The 15,338-nt window shown below is 45.0% G+C and overlaps 1 protein-coding gene across 5 annotated transcripts in view; it reads right to left on the bottom strand.

Moving 5' to 3' along the window:
- The window catches only part of LOC138811552 (signal-induced proliferation-associated 1-like protein 3), a 159,468-nt gene that overhangs the window by 84,561 nt on the left and 59,569 nt on the right, over window positions 1-15,338 (bottom strand). The gene's annotated exons all lie outside the window — the stretch shown is intronic.

Here is a 15,338-nt window from a genome sequence, read left to right as displayed (position 1 = left end):
CTGGATGAATGAATGTCTCCAGGTTGAGAATCCATGGTCTGTATGAATTACCATCACATTCCAGGTACCACATAGCCAGGAGTTAGGAAGGTATGGGTAGGTATTAAACAATCCTCCTTTTGTGTGCCACTGTCCTGAGCTAACTTGCTTTCTACCAATAACCCTAAGAGTTTTCTGTTACAGATGAGGAAACTAAGGCACAGAGCAGGTGAAGAACCCACAAGCTGAGGCTGTCCAGGCAGCCCAAATGCAGAACCTGCTTAAGACCCCTGAGCAAGACCAAACAGGTTAAAGACTGTTAGTGGAAGGAGGCTGACTGCAGGCTAGCTGTGCCTCCACCTTGCTTTCCCAATCATTCAACAACTCAAAGTCAAGGTCAAACTCAAACGCCAGCCAGGTCTTCTGGAAATCTCCCAGGAGGGAAACCCAACAAATGGCAGGCCTTATTTCCAGAATTTGAGAGTCAGGATGAAATCAATAACCCTGCCACTCTGAGGGAGTCCCAGAGAAGCCCAAAGGTCTTCCTGTTTTTAAGTCAGGAATCTCAGTAGGTAGACAGGTAAAGAGGTATGGACTTGGGGTTGGAGGTCTGGCTTAGGCAGTAGACCATCAGCCAATGAGCAAAAATGTCTGATACATAATTTGAGTCTTGAATAAATAAATAAACAAATAACCAAGCCTTTTGGCCATTGTTGGTGGCAGCCCATTATTATAATCCTAGCTACTCAGGAGATGGAAACTACCAGCCTTTTCTGTTTATATGGTACTGAGGAATCAAACCCAGGGTTTCATGCATTCTAGGCAAGCACTCTACCACTAAGCCATATTCCCAGCCCTCCAGGAGACTCTTATCTCTAATTAACTACCAAAAAGACAAATATGGTGCTATGGCTCAAAATGGTAGAGCACTAACCACAAAAGCTCAGGGACAGTGCAGAGGTCCTGAGTTCAAGCCCTAGGACTGGCAAAAAAAGGAGGAGGGATAGTCTTGTCAGGACCACATTTTTTTTTCTACCACTGGAGCACTACTTCTGGCTTTTTTTGTTTATGTGGTACTAAGGAATCAAACCCTGGGCTTCATGCATGCAAGGCAAGCACTCTACCACGAAGCCACATTCCCAGCCTAAAACCACATTTTTAAATAAATATATTATAATACCCAAGCTTAAAGGAAGGAAACTGATTATATCCAGAAACCAAAATATTTGTAAAATAAAACAAAATTTAAGATATAGTAAGATATATATGCTTATTCTTTTTTTTAAAAAAAAAGTTTTACTGGCATCTTATTTATTCGAGGGAGCTTCCCTGGGACATTTCTATCACCCCCTCTCTATCACTCTTCTATGTTTTGGGTTTTTGTTTTTGTTTTTTGGTCGGTTTTGGAGCTTGAACTCTGGGCCTGGGCACTGTCCCTGAGCTCTTCAGCTCAAGATTAGTGCTCTACCATCTGAACCAAAGTGTCACTTCTGGTTTTATGGTGGTTAATTGGAGATAAAAGTCTCAGACTTTCTTGCCCTGGCTGGCGTTGAACCCGATCCTCAGATCCTCAGATCTCAGCCTCCTGAGAAGCTAGAATTTTACAGGCGTGAGACTCCAGCACCCGGCTTTTATGCTTATTTTATGAGACTTACAACTGTAATGCCATATGGAAATACTTGGTTCCTACAGTGGCCAAATCACAGGTGTTGATAACAAACTTGTGTTTTGTTATCCTGATTGATAAGGAAAGGAAATGCTAAATTTTGCTTGGATGGTACAGAAACTAGATGTAATTCTTTTCCCCAGTCAACTTCACAATCCTGTAAACTTCTACCCCATGTGTTCATAGACACAAAATTAAGAACTCCCAACTTGGGCTGGAGCTAATCTAGGTATAGAGCTTGCCTAGTACGTGGAAGGTTCTAACTCAGAGAAAAAAAGAACGCCTCAACTGGCCCAGCAGAGGATGAAAATGGAGCAGCAGGTCCAAGAGGAGGCAAAGTGCTTCATGAACTTAGTGCAGGGAGAGATCCTGCATGTCATCCTTCTGGCCCACCCTGCACCCACTGTCTTTCCTAGATCAGCCTTTTGGACTTCATTTATTTTCAGTTCACATATCTTCTTTTTTTTATTCTATTTTATTTTTTTTTTAATTTTTTATTGTAAAGATACTATACAGAGGGTTACAGTTACATGAGCAAGGTAATGAGTACACTTCCTATTGAGCATTGTTACCCCCTCCATTGTTTTCCCCCTACCATCCCTTCCCTCCCTACCTTCCCCAGGTTCTTTTTTTTTTTTAATTGTGATTAAGTGATTACATAATTTCCCAAATTTCACAGTATTGTGGAATAGTGATGCTCATTTAAAGTCACAAGTTCATTCTAACTTTCCTGGAGCAAATTGTCTGTCATGGTCTATAACATATAACAGTGTACACATATACACCATACATGTGATCAGCAGCATGAGGATATTTGGTAGTGGTTGGACCAGATGAGTGGAAGTTCTTTGTTTCTTAAGTCCTGTTAATTTTGTCGTATCACCTAACATTTTGGATTTAGCATCCAGTTATGAGGGAGACCATGTACCGTTTGTCTCTTTGCTCTTAGTCCACATATCTTCTATGTGAATAGCCTTCTCACAGGTGAGAGAAGGATGAGAAGTAGAGAAGGATGTACAGAGTCCAGGCCTGACCTGATCATAAAGCTACTGCATCACCTTCTCTATTCCTCGCCTGGAAGCCAAGATGATCAGAGCCAGTGAACACCTACCAGTCCAACATGTTGGGACCAAGGGGAAGGAGATGGTTTAGCTCTCTGTGCATTTGTTAATTTGCTTGGGATATACTTGGGGAGCTGCCAGGGGAATAAACCAACACAAAAGAATGCAGAGCCCTGAAAGAAGAAACAGAGTCCTAGCAACCTCACTGGAAGCCCTGGATCCTACTACCCCTGAAGCCATTACAAGTAGACTCTTTCACATTGACTCTGAATCCCTCCCTTCCTTCTTTCCTTCCTTCCTTCCTTCCTTTTCTTCCTCTCTCTCTTTCTTTCTTCCTTCCTTCCTTCTTTCTTTTCTTTTTCCCTATTCTCTTTTTCTGGTGCTGGTACCAGGGTTTCAACTCAGGGCCAGGGCGCTCTCCCTTAGCTTTTCCACTCTACCACTTGATACACACCTCCACTTCCAGCTTTTTGCTAATTAGAGATAGAGTCTCACAGACTTTCTTGCCCTGGCTAGCTTCAAACAGTGATCCTCAGATCTCAGCCTCCTGAGTTGCTAGGATTATAGGTATATGCCATTGGTGCCCAATCTGAACATTTATTTTCTGAATAAGCAGGCTGACTTGAATTTCTATTTGGTCACACAACTAAATGGCTCCCAACCGAATATAAAGGACACAGGCCACTGTCATTCTTGCTGATTCCCAGAGCTCAGTACCAGGCCATCTAGGGAAGCACAGAATAGTTACTATACATAGAAACAGCAAATACTGAAAAACACACACTTAAAAAAACACTCTTGGAAATAGCCCCCTGGGCAATTGTTATCCCTCAACGGTCTATGAAGTCTTAACATTTTTGATTTTTCAAGATGTTTGGCAAGGCATTAGGGAACCAGAAAGACCCAGAGCATTTTCTTTTATCACCAGACTTGCCATTAACAAAATTCCTGGGATAATCAGAAGCCCCTGCAATAAAGTTCTTGTAAAAATTTTAATAGCATCTTTTAAATTGCAATGGAAATTGCTTTTCTGCCAGTCAATTTTTCTCTTTCCTTCTCTATAGTTATGCATATGTTTTTGTTTTTTTCTTTTTCTTTTTTTGTGCCATTCCTGGGGCTTGAACTTTTATTAGGGCCTGGGTGCCATCCCTGGGCCTTTTTTTTTTTTTTTTTTGGGTCCAGTCGTGGGGCCTGAACTCTGGGCCTGGGCGCTGTCCTTCAGCTCTTCAGCTCAAGGCTAGCACTGTACCACTTGAGCCACAGCATCACTTCCGGCTTTTTTTTTCTTTTTTCTTATGTGGTGCTGAGGAATCGAACCCAGGGCTTCATGCATGCAAGGCAAACACTCTACCACTGAGCCACCTTCCCAGCCCCTCCCTAGGCTTTTTTGCTCAATGCTAGCACTCCACCACTTGAGCCACAGCTCTAGTTCTGGCTTTTTTGGCGACTAACTGGAGATAAGAGTCTCACGGACTTTCATGACTATGCTGTCTTCAAACTGAGATGGTCATATCATAGCCTCCTGAGTAGCTAAGATTATACCAGTGCCCAGCTAAAGATCTGCTTTTAAAGAACTAAATGCAATTGGACATAACACTGCAAGCCTGGAATTCCAGCACCTGGAAGGAGCTGTAGCTCAAACAGAAGAGCCAAAGAAGCTCAGGGACAGCACCCAGACCCTGAATTCAAGCTTCATGACTGGTATATATCAGACCTTTAGTGGACTGGATATCTGCTTCCTGCTGACTGAAGGAAACAGTGGAGGATCGTCCCTCTATTCTCCCTCATGGGGCTGAAAGGTAAAGGCTAACAATCTATAGAAACAACAGGAAAGAGGTGGAGGAAGTCAGGACCCAAGATCCCTGAGCCTCACCTGAGACCATCTGGAAAGGTAGAATATCTTTGGTGTTGCCTCAGCAATCCTAGCATGTCCGTGGCTGTGGCACGTGTAACACATGGTCCATCACAGACCAAGCATCAGTTTATAGCAAGAGTGGATTTCCAGAAAAAGAACTGATGGGGGAGGGAAGCATTGTGGCTTTACTCCTGGGCCTTGGGGCCTGGCTCTGGGAGAAACACATGGCAGAACCAACTGACTCTAGGAATTTTGCTGCAATTACTGAGGAAAAGAAATGGGATGGTAGGCAGGGGAATGCCTAGGGCTTCTTTGCTAACCCCTAGGGGTGAATTCTTCATAGATTACCTGAGTGGTGACTCCAGTCAGGCCAGTTCTAGGGTTTTCAAGTCTCTAAGCCATTAACTTTCCCTTTGCAGTTTAAACTAGAGAGATTTTTGTCATTTATAACAGAAATAACAGAATAGCAAAGGTCATCAAGAATGAATGCAGCGTATCTTTGTTTTTGGGTGAACGTGACCTCATGGGTGCTGACAAAACAAGACTATGTTGTGTCACTCCAGGAGTGGTAGGGGAGGAAAAAGGGGGGAAAATCCCCACAAAGTACTGTGTTATCAGGAACTGGATGTAAAGTGCTTGGATCTAGGGTTCAGGGTGCTCAAATGAGTTATATGAAACCCATGATCAGCCCCAGAGACCTCTAGGAGATTTTGCCTTGAACTTCCCTGAGCACAGGCCTCCAGGGAGATTCTAGAGGGTTAACTGGGAGGCAGGGAGTAAGGTGTTAAGCCCCCATCATCACCATTTCACTTACAGTAGCTCCCTTTTTTCCAATTCAGGGATGAACCAAACAAAGTTCTCCTATTCTATATTTCTGCTAAAAAATTAACCTCTTCTATTGTATTTCAGAGTATTTACATGTCAATGATCTTGATCTTGATCCTCTCTGAAGCAGGAATCATCACTGTGACTTTGGGTGAAGAGTTTCTACACTTGCTTGGGCTAGCCAGGGAGCGGCTCCCCTGACCCAGGCCAGGCAGCACACTGGGCTTTTCTGTTCTTATACTTCTGGACCTATTTTTCCTATTCCTCCTTCATACTTCCATCTCCATTAATGGAAGGGATCATCTACTCACACATCTTTGACTCCTGCTACAGTCTGAATACAAATGCAATACAAAGGCCCATGTATTGAAGGATTAATTCTCAGCTTTGCTATTGGAAGGTAGTAGAACCTTTAAGAGGCAGAGCCTGGTGGGAGATTTTAAGTCATTAGGGGTGTGACCTTTCTTTTTGTTTTGTTTTCAGTATATGTTACTTAGACTGGATTCAAACTTCCTATTCTCCTGTTTCTCTCTACAGAGTGCTAGGAATTTAGTCAGATGCTACCAGGCCTGGCTTTTTCCTCTCTTTCTTTTGCTTCCTGGCACCATGAGATGAGCAGCTTCCTCCATCATACAATCCTACTGTGAGGCACGGCTTTGACACAGGCCCCAGAACAACAGGCCAAGCAGCCATGGACTGAAACCTCCAAAACTGAACTAAAATAAAGCTTTACTCATTTTAAGTTACTTTAGGTACTTTGTTACAGTAGAGCAAAGCTGACTCAAACAACTCCCCTTTACTTGGTCCTTCCTAAGGAAGAAAAGGTGGCAAATCTGACTGGTCAGACACTAACTGTGTTGGCACCTGCCTTCAAGTAGCCAGGATTGCCAGTCTGCTAGAACCACAACAGAGATGGGAGGAGGTTCCCGTCTCTTTTTGGTCTCCGAGTAGGATGCACACGCTGGGGAATGTCTGCTCAATCTCCAGGAGAGCTGGCCACAGGCCTTCCTTTGGCCCAAGTGGTAAAAGCAGAAGCCAGTCCTTTTTCTTCCATGTAGCCAGCTGTGAAAGTGGCCAGTCCAGGTGCTGCAATCTAGGCCTCCCATCGTAAGCCTTCTCCTTTCTGGACTTCAGCAGAGCCTCATATCAGGGCACCAGGAACTCACTCACCTCCTAATAAAGTAGCTCCCTCATGTTTCATTTAGAGCTGACTTCCCATCCCCATCTTGTTTTTGCAATTGTGATTTAGGGAAATAGCTCTTCATTTAACTGCTTCTGCCCACATTCTAACAAAGAAAAGCTGATCTGGGAAGAAAGGACTTTGCCTTGGGAAATCCAGGCCCTCAATGGCTGCTGAGATCATCTTGCAATTAATCATGTTTTCTCTTCTGACCTATATTCTATTAATAACCTACACAAAAGATTCAGCATGGCTTCTTTCATTGATGGATGCCATCCACAATATAACTTCTCTGGGTCAGTGGTTTCGAGGATGTCACCTTCTAAACACCTGTGTCCAAAAGCAAGCGTTCTGGAACGATGCCCAGAGCTCAGAGCTGCAGGGATTCCACCACTCCCAGGGGTCCTGTGACAGTCTGGTCCAGGTGACTCTCTGGCCAAGTTGCCCAAAGATGGATCTCCACAGAGAAACCACTCAGAGAAAACAACACTGTGTGAGCATTTCAGGCACAGCAGACCGGCCAAATGTCCAAGTGTGACACTGCCAAGTACATGCGATGTGGAGCATAGGGAACTCAGTCCCTGGGTGGGAATGGAGATTGAGGAACAATTAGGCAATTTCTTTTTTCTTTTGCCAGTCCTAAAGCTTGAAGTCAGGGCCTGGGTGTTGTTCCTGAGCTTTTTCACTTAAGGCTAGTACTCTACCACTCTTGAACCACTTTTATGTCTGGTGGTTCACTGGAGATAAGGGACTTTCCTGCTTGGTCTGGCTTTGAACGGTGATCCTCAGATCTCAATTTCCTGAGTAGCTGGGATTACAGGTGTGAACCACTGGCACCCCACTTAGGCAATTGCTGAAGAGTTAGCAACCTCAGTGATGTGCTATGCTCCTCCCACTGACTGAGGTCCAGAATTCCTGCTGAGCTTCTGAATCCATGTGTGACCCTGCAAATTCTCTCTCTGGGTATAAACACATGTTTTGGTTTTGATTTGATGACATCCCAGGCACTGTTTTAATTCTTTAATTATCAACTGATTTAATCCATGTAATAACTGATGGAAGAGATAGGAATATGGCTCAGTGAGTACTTGCCTAGCATTTATGAAGCCTGGGGTTCGATTCCTCAGTACCACATAAACAGAAAAAGCCGCAAGTGGCACTGTGGTCAAGTCGTAGAGCTCTAGCCTTGAGTAAAAGCAGCTCAAAGACAGTGTCCAGGCCCTGAGTTCAAGCTCCATGACTGGCAAATAAATAAATAAATAAATAAATAAATAAATAAATAAATAAATAAATAAATAAATAAATAAATAAAATAATAACTGATGGAAGTTCTACCAGGATCACCATTTTAATGAAGTACAGAGAGGAAGCTTGCCCAAGCTCAGCCAGCAAGTAGGTGGCAAAGGCAGGTTAAGGCAGCCAAATGCATTCCAAACTGAAACACTTACAACAGCTATGACCTGGGCCACTACCACATAGCATATAGAGTCTGCCAACAGCCACTGGCAGACTAGTAGGGGACTCAGAAACTCAACTAAGAGAGATGGATGAAGAATCAAATATTTCTACTGAACTAGGCTGAGCAGAAGCCTTTAGGAGGATGACTTGGGGTCTGAATTAATTCTCAAGAGGACAGGAGCTGGGAACAGCTTCTCTTTACATTATTCTAATACCAGTCTGTCATTTTAAGGCTAAGTCCAGCATTTTGGCCCAAGTGCATTATGGTCTGTAGGCCCTAGGCTCATGAGCCAGGGAAATCCTGCAGAGCTCATAGAACCTTTTTCTTCCTGTCACCAATCATTTGCTGGATATGCCAATAGTTAAGCCCCTCTCTGCACTTCTATGAAAACAGTGGTCTCAACCACTGTGTGCATTTCCACAAAGCATTCTCCAGACCTTACTAATCAGATGGACATCAGAACAATAGTCAAGCTGCCAAAATAGGTCAGGCTTTAGTTTTTAGTCCTCTTTTTCATAACAAATTGAAAGGGAAGAATGACAAAAATCCACTAATAGTGAGGTATTTATGGTTACTTAACCTCTCAGTATTTTCACTCCATGAAAACTGTGTAGAGCAGGACCTACCATGCAGTTATTAAGTGTTAGTAACTAAGGGTGAGTTGCCATTATTTCAGCTGCTGGTGACATGGTGGGTTTACCTGGACTGGTGGGACCTTGAGAAGCCTCAAAGTCCAACTCTTTGATCAACCACATACACAGAGAAAGTCATTCCTTGGATTCTGACCACTTAGAATACAAAGAAGACTGAGGGTCCAGATCACTAAGCAAAAGCCAGCTCCAGCAGGCAGGAAATGGACCTATCATGGCTGCCAACTGCCCACTTGGCAGCCATTCTTCCTTCTTTCTCAGACTGGTGAGCCCTGACTACATTTCCCAACCTTCCTTGCACCCAGAATGGCCATAAAAGGTATAGGGACTTGGAGGAAAATTTCACCACTAGAAACTTACAAAATTGAACTTTGCATTTGTGCCCATTTCCCTACCTCATACTAAAGTGGTTTTCTCCCAGATTTCAAGTTATACATAGTGCCTCACTAAGGGCAGGTCACCAAATGCCTATTATATGAATTGAATAAATGGAGTAGCTGTAGGGTACATTATTTATTTTCCAAAAAATATGAATTCACAGTAAGTTCATGTACATATATTCTTGTTTCTAGATGGAGCATTTGCCAAGGTAGAGCACTACCCATCAGTGGATGAGATAAAAATAGGAAGAGCTAAGGCCACTGCTTTGATTGGAACATGTAGTCAGGGATAGGGACAGAGCTCGGTGATAGAGTACTTACCTAGTATACATGAGGTCCTGTATATTCCCAGTGTGGCAAAAAAGCAGAACAACAAAATACAGCCATGTATTCTCTCTGGAAGAATATACCTGAAGTGGGTGTGATCATGGGAGGGAAACTAGGTGGGGCTAGGGACAGGGGAAGGGCACTGACTGTACACCTATTTTTATACCCTTTGAATGTTTCATCACATGCATATTCTCTTCTCATTCAAATAAATAAATAAAAGTTGTTTTTTTTTTTTTTCAGACTGTCTTCTTAAAGGTTGCAATGATTCACACATTCTCCGGCAACTAGGGAGAATACTTACTGAGCTCATTAATGTCCTATATATTTCTCCTTCGAGGTTGTTCTTTTTTTTTTTTTTTTTTTTTTTTTTTTGTTCTTTTCCTTTTCTGAACCTGGTGTGAGCTGAAAATGTCACATTGTATGTTCTGATAATCTGATATTCCTCCTGATCTCCAGCCTTTCCCCCACCCTCACCCTCCCACCCCCACTGGCAGATCCAGCATGTACCAGCATTACATGAAGGAAACCCAGGCCAGGGTTGGAGCCAGGTCTGAGGACCTACGGGCTTTGATAGAGTAGCAGCCAGAGGTTTACCCATCATATTAGGGTTTTAAATTCTCCTTGGCTGAGCTGTCCCCACCAACAAAGTGACCTAGGGTCTCCTAAATGCCTTAAAAGCCCCTCAGAAAGGGTGTGAGAGACCACAGCAGCAGCAATGACTGCTCTTGGGGACCAAGGGAAGAAGGATGTGGGAGAATCAAGCTCATAACAATACTAGAAGTCTTCTCACTCCCTCCTGGAAGACCCAGTCTCCCTCTAATGCTGGTCTAGAACCAGAAAGAGAGGCTTGGCCAGCCACCACTCTGAGTCCCTAGGGAAAACAAGGTTTTCACTAAACAAAGAGAGCAAGGTCCCAAGATGATAGGAAAGTCAACAGAATGAAATGTATTAGGAGAAGGGATGACCAAGCAGCTCTGAGGAGGAGGGAAGGACGAATAGGGGAGCATGAAAGAATATCAACCCAGGTAATAATTCTGTGCTATTCAAGTGAAGCATTCAGATGGGCCAATGTCTGGTACTGCAGCCTGAGATGCACTGAGTGCTGGCTGGCTGGTCCTTATCACAACCCAATAGCAGAGATAGGGTTAAGGCAGTCTTTGGCCCAGGGTCCCCTTGCCCAGTGTCCCCTTGCCCAGGATCCTTCAAGATTCAGCCTGGAGTGTGGACTAGTGTAGACTCAGGGGAAATGGGAAGTGGTTGAATGTCCATTAAAAGGACTCTTCAAACAAACTGATTCAGACACTCAATGGACTCCTTTGTGTTCTTCCTTCCTGCCTCCTCTAGAACGACTCCATTAGGAAGCTCCAAAATACATCCTGAGTCCATGTCCTTCTCACTCTTCCCAGGCCAAGCTGCCACCATCATTTTTCACCTGAAAAACTCCACCAAAACTGTCTCTGGTCTCTCTGAGCCCACTTCCACCTTCCTACATTTTATTCTCCACTCAGCCCCAGCAATGAAATTAAGCAGGAATCACATCAGGTTGCTTCTAACTTAAAAGTTTTCAATGTCTCAGCCAAGCACAGTGGGGTATTCCTAAAGCCCTAGCTACTCAGAAAGCTGAGTCAGGAGGATTACCTGAGTTTAAGAGATGGAGGCAAAGCTCAAGTCCTAGCACCAGTTAAGAAGGAAAGAAGGAAAGGAGGAAAGAAGGAAGGAAGGAAGGAAGGAAGGAAGGAAGGAAGGAAGGAAGGAAGGAAGGAAGGAAGGGAGGGAGGGAGGGAGGGAGGGAACCAGGGAAGGAAGGAGGGAGGAAGGGAGAGAGAGAGAGAGAGAGAGAGAGGGAGGGAGGGAGGGAGGGAGGGAGGAAGAAGGAAAGGAAAAGGAGGGGGGAAAAAAAAGAATCTACTTCTTTGACTGCCCTGAATCCCAGGTTGAGATGGCAGTGGTTAGTTCTGGAGGTTACTCCACCCAACTCTGAATGTTTTGGTTATAATCTCTGTTTTCTTTCTCTGCCTCAATTGCAAACCCAGACTGTGGCCTCAATCCCTGCCCTTCTCTTCCTGGTAATGTCAAAGGCAAGTGTGGGGGCAGTTTTTAGGGAGCAGGAGAAGCTGCTGACTCCCCAGAAGACAAACCCCTCCATGCACTTTATGAGGAGAGAAAAGCCCCTTGCCATAGATAAGCCAGGGCCTACATGGTCCCTCCCAATTTTACACTTTTCCTGATTAAGTAGCAGGACCAAAGTGTGTCTTTTACCTTTCATTGTCATATGCATGGCAGTACCCCACCAACACAGACAGCCCGTCCTACTGGGTCCTTGTTCTGCACTCCCAGCTGTATAATGTGACATGGTATGAATAAACCTAAGTGATTTGTGCCCACTGTCCTATTCAGGGATAGTAGACCACACATACTCTCTCTCCTCTCCCTCTTCACCCAGCCCACTCCTGGTTGTGGGGCTTGAACTCAGGGACTGGGCACGGTCCCTGAGCTCTTTTTCCTCAAGGCTAGCCCTCTACCACTTTGATCCACAGCTCCACTTCCAGATTTTGAGTGGTTAACTGAATATAAGGGTCTCACAGAGACTTTTCTGCCCAGGCTGGCTTTGGACCATCATCCTCAAATCTCAGCCTCACAGGCATAAGTCATCGGTGCCCAGATTTTGCAATCCCTTGCTTTGACAAGTTAACTATTCTAAATAACCCTGGGCATAGCCATTTCCCACATTTGGCAACATCTGTAATCATCCCCACCCCCCACCCCAATCCCTGGCCCAGGAGTGGAATAAAGGAAGGGTATGCAGCAAAGTTGGGTTGAGAATCCCCTCCCACCAGTCATGCCAAGCTGGCCTTTCCCCCCTCAACACTGCCAGGAATATGTGCTCTGCCTTCTTGCCTTTCCAAGAGGGGCAAATAGTACCTCAATAGGATTTAACTGTCATTTATCTCACGTGCAACAACATCAAGAAGCATGTCCTGTTTTCCAACTCTGACCCATGGCAGGGTGGCTGACATGTTCTCTCCCTGGACAGTGTTATGCCACACTCAAAGCCTTCCCATTTGCTCACACCCTCCCCTCAGAGGCTGCTGCTCCTTAGGCTCCAGGAAGGCAAACAAAGCCTAGAGCCTGATATGCTTCCCAGAGCATTACAAGGCTAAGCATGACTTAGTCAGGTCTGCTTCCTATGCACTTTATTTGCCAGTCCTCTCATGCATGATACTTCCATGTTTGAACATTTTTCCAAATGGGCTCTGTGCCACCTCAGGGTCTTTGCATAAACTGTCATCAACCCTGTAATGACCACTACAACTCTTACTGAGTCCACTTGGTCTCAGGATTTCCTCCTTAACTAGTTCTACATCTTGCTGGCCCATTCCTGCCTTCCACGACCGAATGCACATGTACCAGGGTGTTCTCCCCTCTCCCAAGCATACATACCAAACGGAGGTGGCCAGGACTATTTGGTTCAGAGCTGAGTTTTCCACACCCAGTGCAGAGTCTGCTACAAACAAGGTGGCCACAGAGTTGGTAGACTGACTGATCAATTGAGACACATAGACAGGAAGGAAAGGGTGGCCCTAAGGACTCATCCTTCTTTAAATGGCTCTGTCCCCTCGCCCCTCAGTCATAGCCTTCCCTGAGGCCAAGGGATAAGCAAGCACTTGCTCTGGGAATCCACAGTACCCTGTGCCTCACCTTCCCAGCTGTCACTTCTGTAGGTCATCATTATCTGCAGATAAGTGTGTTGTTCTGTGTTGAATAAGCTCTGTAGCAGTCTACTTCACTAATTTGTCCCTAGTGTCACACACCCAATGGCCAGAGCAGTGGCCAATAACTGTCTAAAAATAAGTAAATGGTATATACCTCTGTAGGAGAGGAAATGAGCATGAAACAACACTCCTAATTAACCATTAGCTATCATCACCTAGAAGGAATCTACAACATGGTGCAATGACAGCATGTGAAGGGAAAGGCTGTGACCCCAGTGGTTTCAGGGTCATTTCCTGGGGAAACATCATTTCCGCTGACCTGTACAGGAAAAGCAAGAGCTGGCAGCTGCAAGAGACGAGGAAGAGGCTCTACACAGAGGGAACCACATGTGCTCCTGTGACCTTTGGTATTAGCTTGCCTGCCCCAGCTCTCGGCTCCTATGGGATAGGTCAGCTTGAACTGACATCTGTGAAAAAATGCAGTATTACTGCATCCGGTCAAGAATCTCCATATGTCCTCAGGCCAGATTCTGGGCCCACAGTGACCAGGGAAGTCTCTCCAGAACATTAACAGGGAACAGTACTAGGCACTCACTCTGTCCAGGTATTTTGCTATGCTCTCTATGTATCTCACAAAGCTCACACCTCTTACTATACCCTTTTTCTAGCTGTAGGAAGATCCAAGAGGATGGAGAGATTTGTTCAAGGTGAACGCAGCTAATAGGTCACAGGGCTAGGACACTGATCTTATTCACATGCTAGGCCTCCTCAAGGCTACTAGATCACTATGCCCTCAAGGTTCAGACTTCTGCAGAGGCAACACTAATCACAAATCTGGCAATGCTGCTGCCCATACAAGCCTGGACCCTAAGCAGCAAACAGGCAGGAAGAGATGCCATGAAAGGATGCTGGGAGACAGAAGCAGGTTCAGGAAGAGAGAAAAACAGGCACAAAGTTGGAGCCTGGACTCAAAATGGCAGGGAAAAAACCCAGAAATATAGAACCCACCTCAATGAATGTATGGCTTGATCATGACCTACAGGGAAATGGGAAGAAGCTTTACTCCAGGAGAAAAAGAAAGGAAAGGAAAGAAATCCAGATAAACGTATTTGTAACATGGATGGAAATTTCAGGAAGGATAATCCACATATAATGAACTGGTAGCAGTAGTTGCCCCTGGGGAAGAAGGGCTTGGGTGGCTGGGGATAAGGGCAGGAAGAAGGTTCTTCATAGTATAGTCACGTGCTGCATAATGACATTTCCATCAACAACAAGCTGTATATACAACTCCAATGGTGGTCCCAAAAGATGACAACATCTAGTGATATAGCCAACTGCTAAAGTGACTACTCAGCTCCAAAAATGGTGCAGTAGGTAGTCCACCAAGGAGAAGGCAGAGGGAACAATCTCTCACACCTACCTATAGAGGGTAGGTCCAGTGAGAGCACTGGTCTCTACTGGGCTTGTCCCAGGAATCCCTTCCTTGGCCCTGGTGAGTCTCCAGGGAGACATTAACTGTGGAGTAGGGATGCAACACAGCTCCCTTTTCTCTGGGAGATGCTTTAAAGTGTACGTCTTAGCAGGCTGGGGACTGCCAGGAAAGGTGGAGACTTTGGATATTCCAGTATGAATAAAGGGAAGGAATAAGTGAGGAAGAGAATTCTAATGATGCTGTTTGTATTCTGGTTCCACTTGTGGAGTGTTTCCTGGCTCCTATTTCACCTTCCCCTAATAGCAGTTCTGGGAGGGGAGCAACCAGTCCATTACCATGATTCCCTCCTCTTGATCACAGTGATTGATTCTGGGAAAACCATATGACTTGTGCTATCCAATCAGAGGAGCCTGTAGCTTTGCATTATGGTCCAAGGACAAATACCTTCTTTACCTCTCAGGACAGGGAAGACACACAACAAACTCAACTGGTGTCAGAAGCCAGTCTGCAAGTTCAGGTGTGGGGGAAAGGAGAGAGAGGCAGGTTTAAAGGATGACACTGATGTCAGAGGCAAATAGAAGGACAAAAAGAAAGTGGGTCACTGTTAATAGCTCTGACGGGCTCCTAGACTAACCAGCCTAGATACTGTCTCCACCTCTGGGTTTTCCAGTAGAGTGAGTCCATCCTGTCCCCTGTAGTACACATTAGGTTGAGTCCCTATTTCTGTTACCTGCAACTAAGGAACTAACCAGTACACAGTCCTTCCTGGGTCCCTGCTTTGATTCTCTGAGGTATGCCAGCATCCTTG

Source organism: Dipodomys merriami, unplaced genomic scaffold (assembly GCF_024711535.1).
Source record: "Dipodomys merriami isolate MVZ:Mamm:240054 unplaced genomic scaffold, mDipMer1.0.p SCAF_534, whole genome shotgun sequence".
Lineage (NCBI taxonomy): Eukaryota > Metazoa > Chordata > Mammalia > Rodentia > Heteromyidae > Dipodomys > Dipodomys merriami.
Note: the sequence above shows the minus strand (reverse complement) of the source record. Positions and strands in the feature narration are given on the sequence as shown.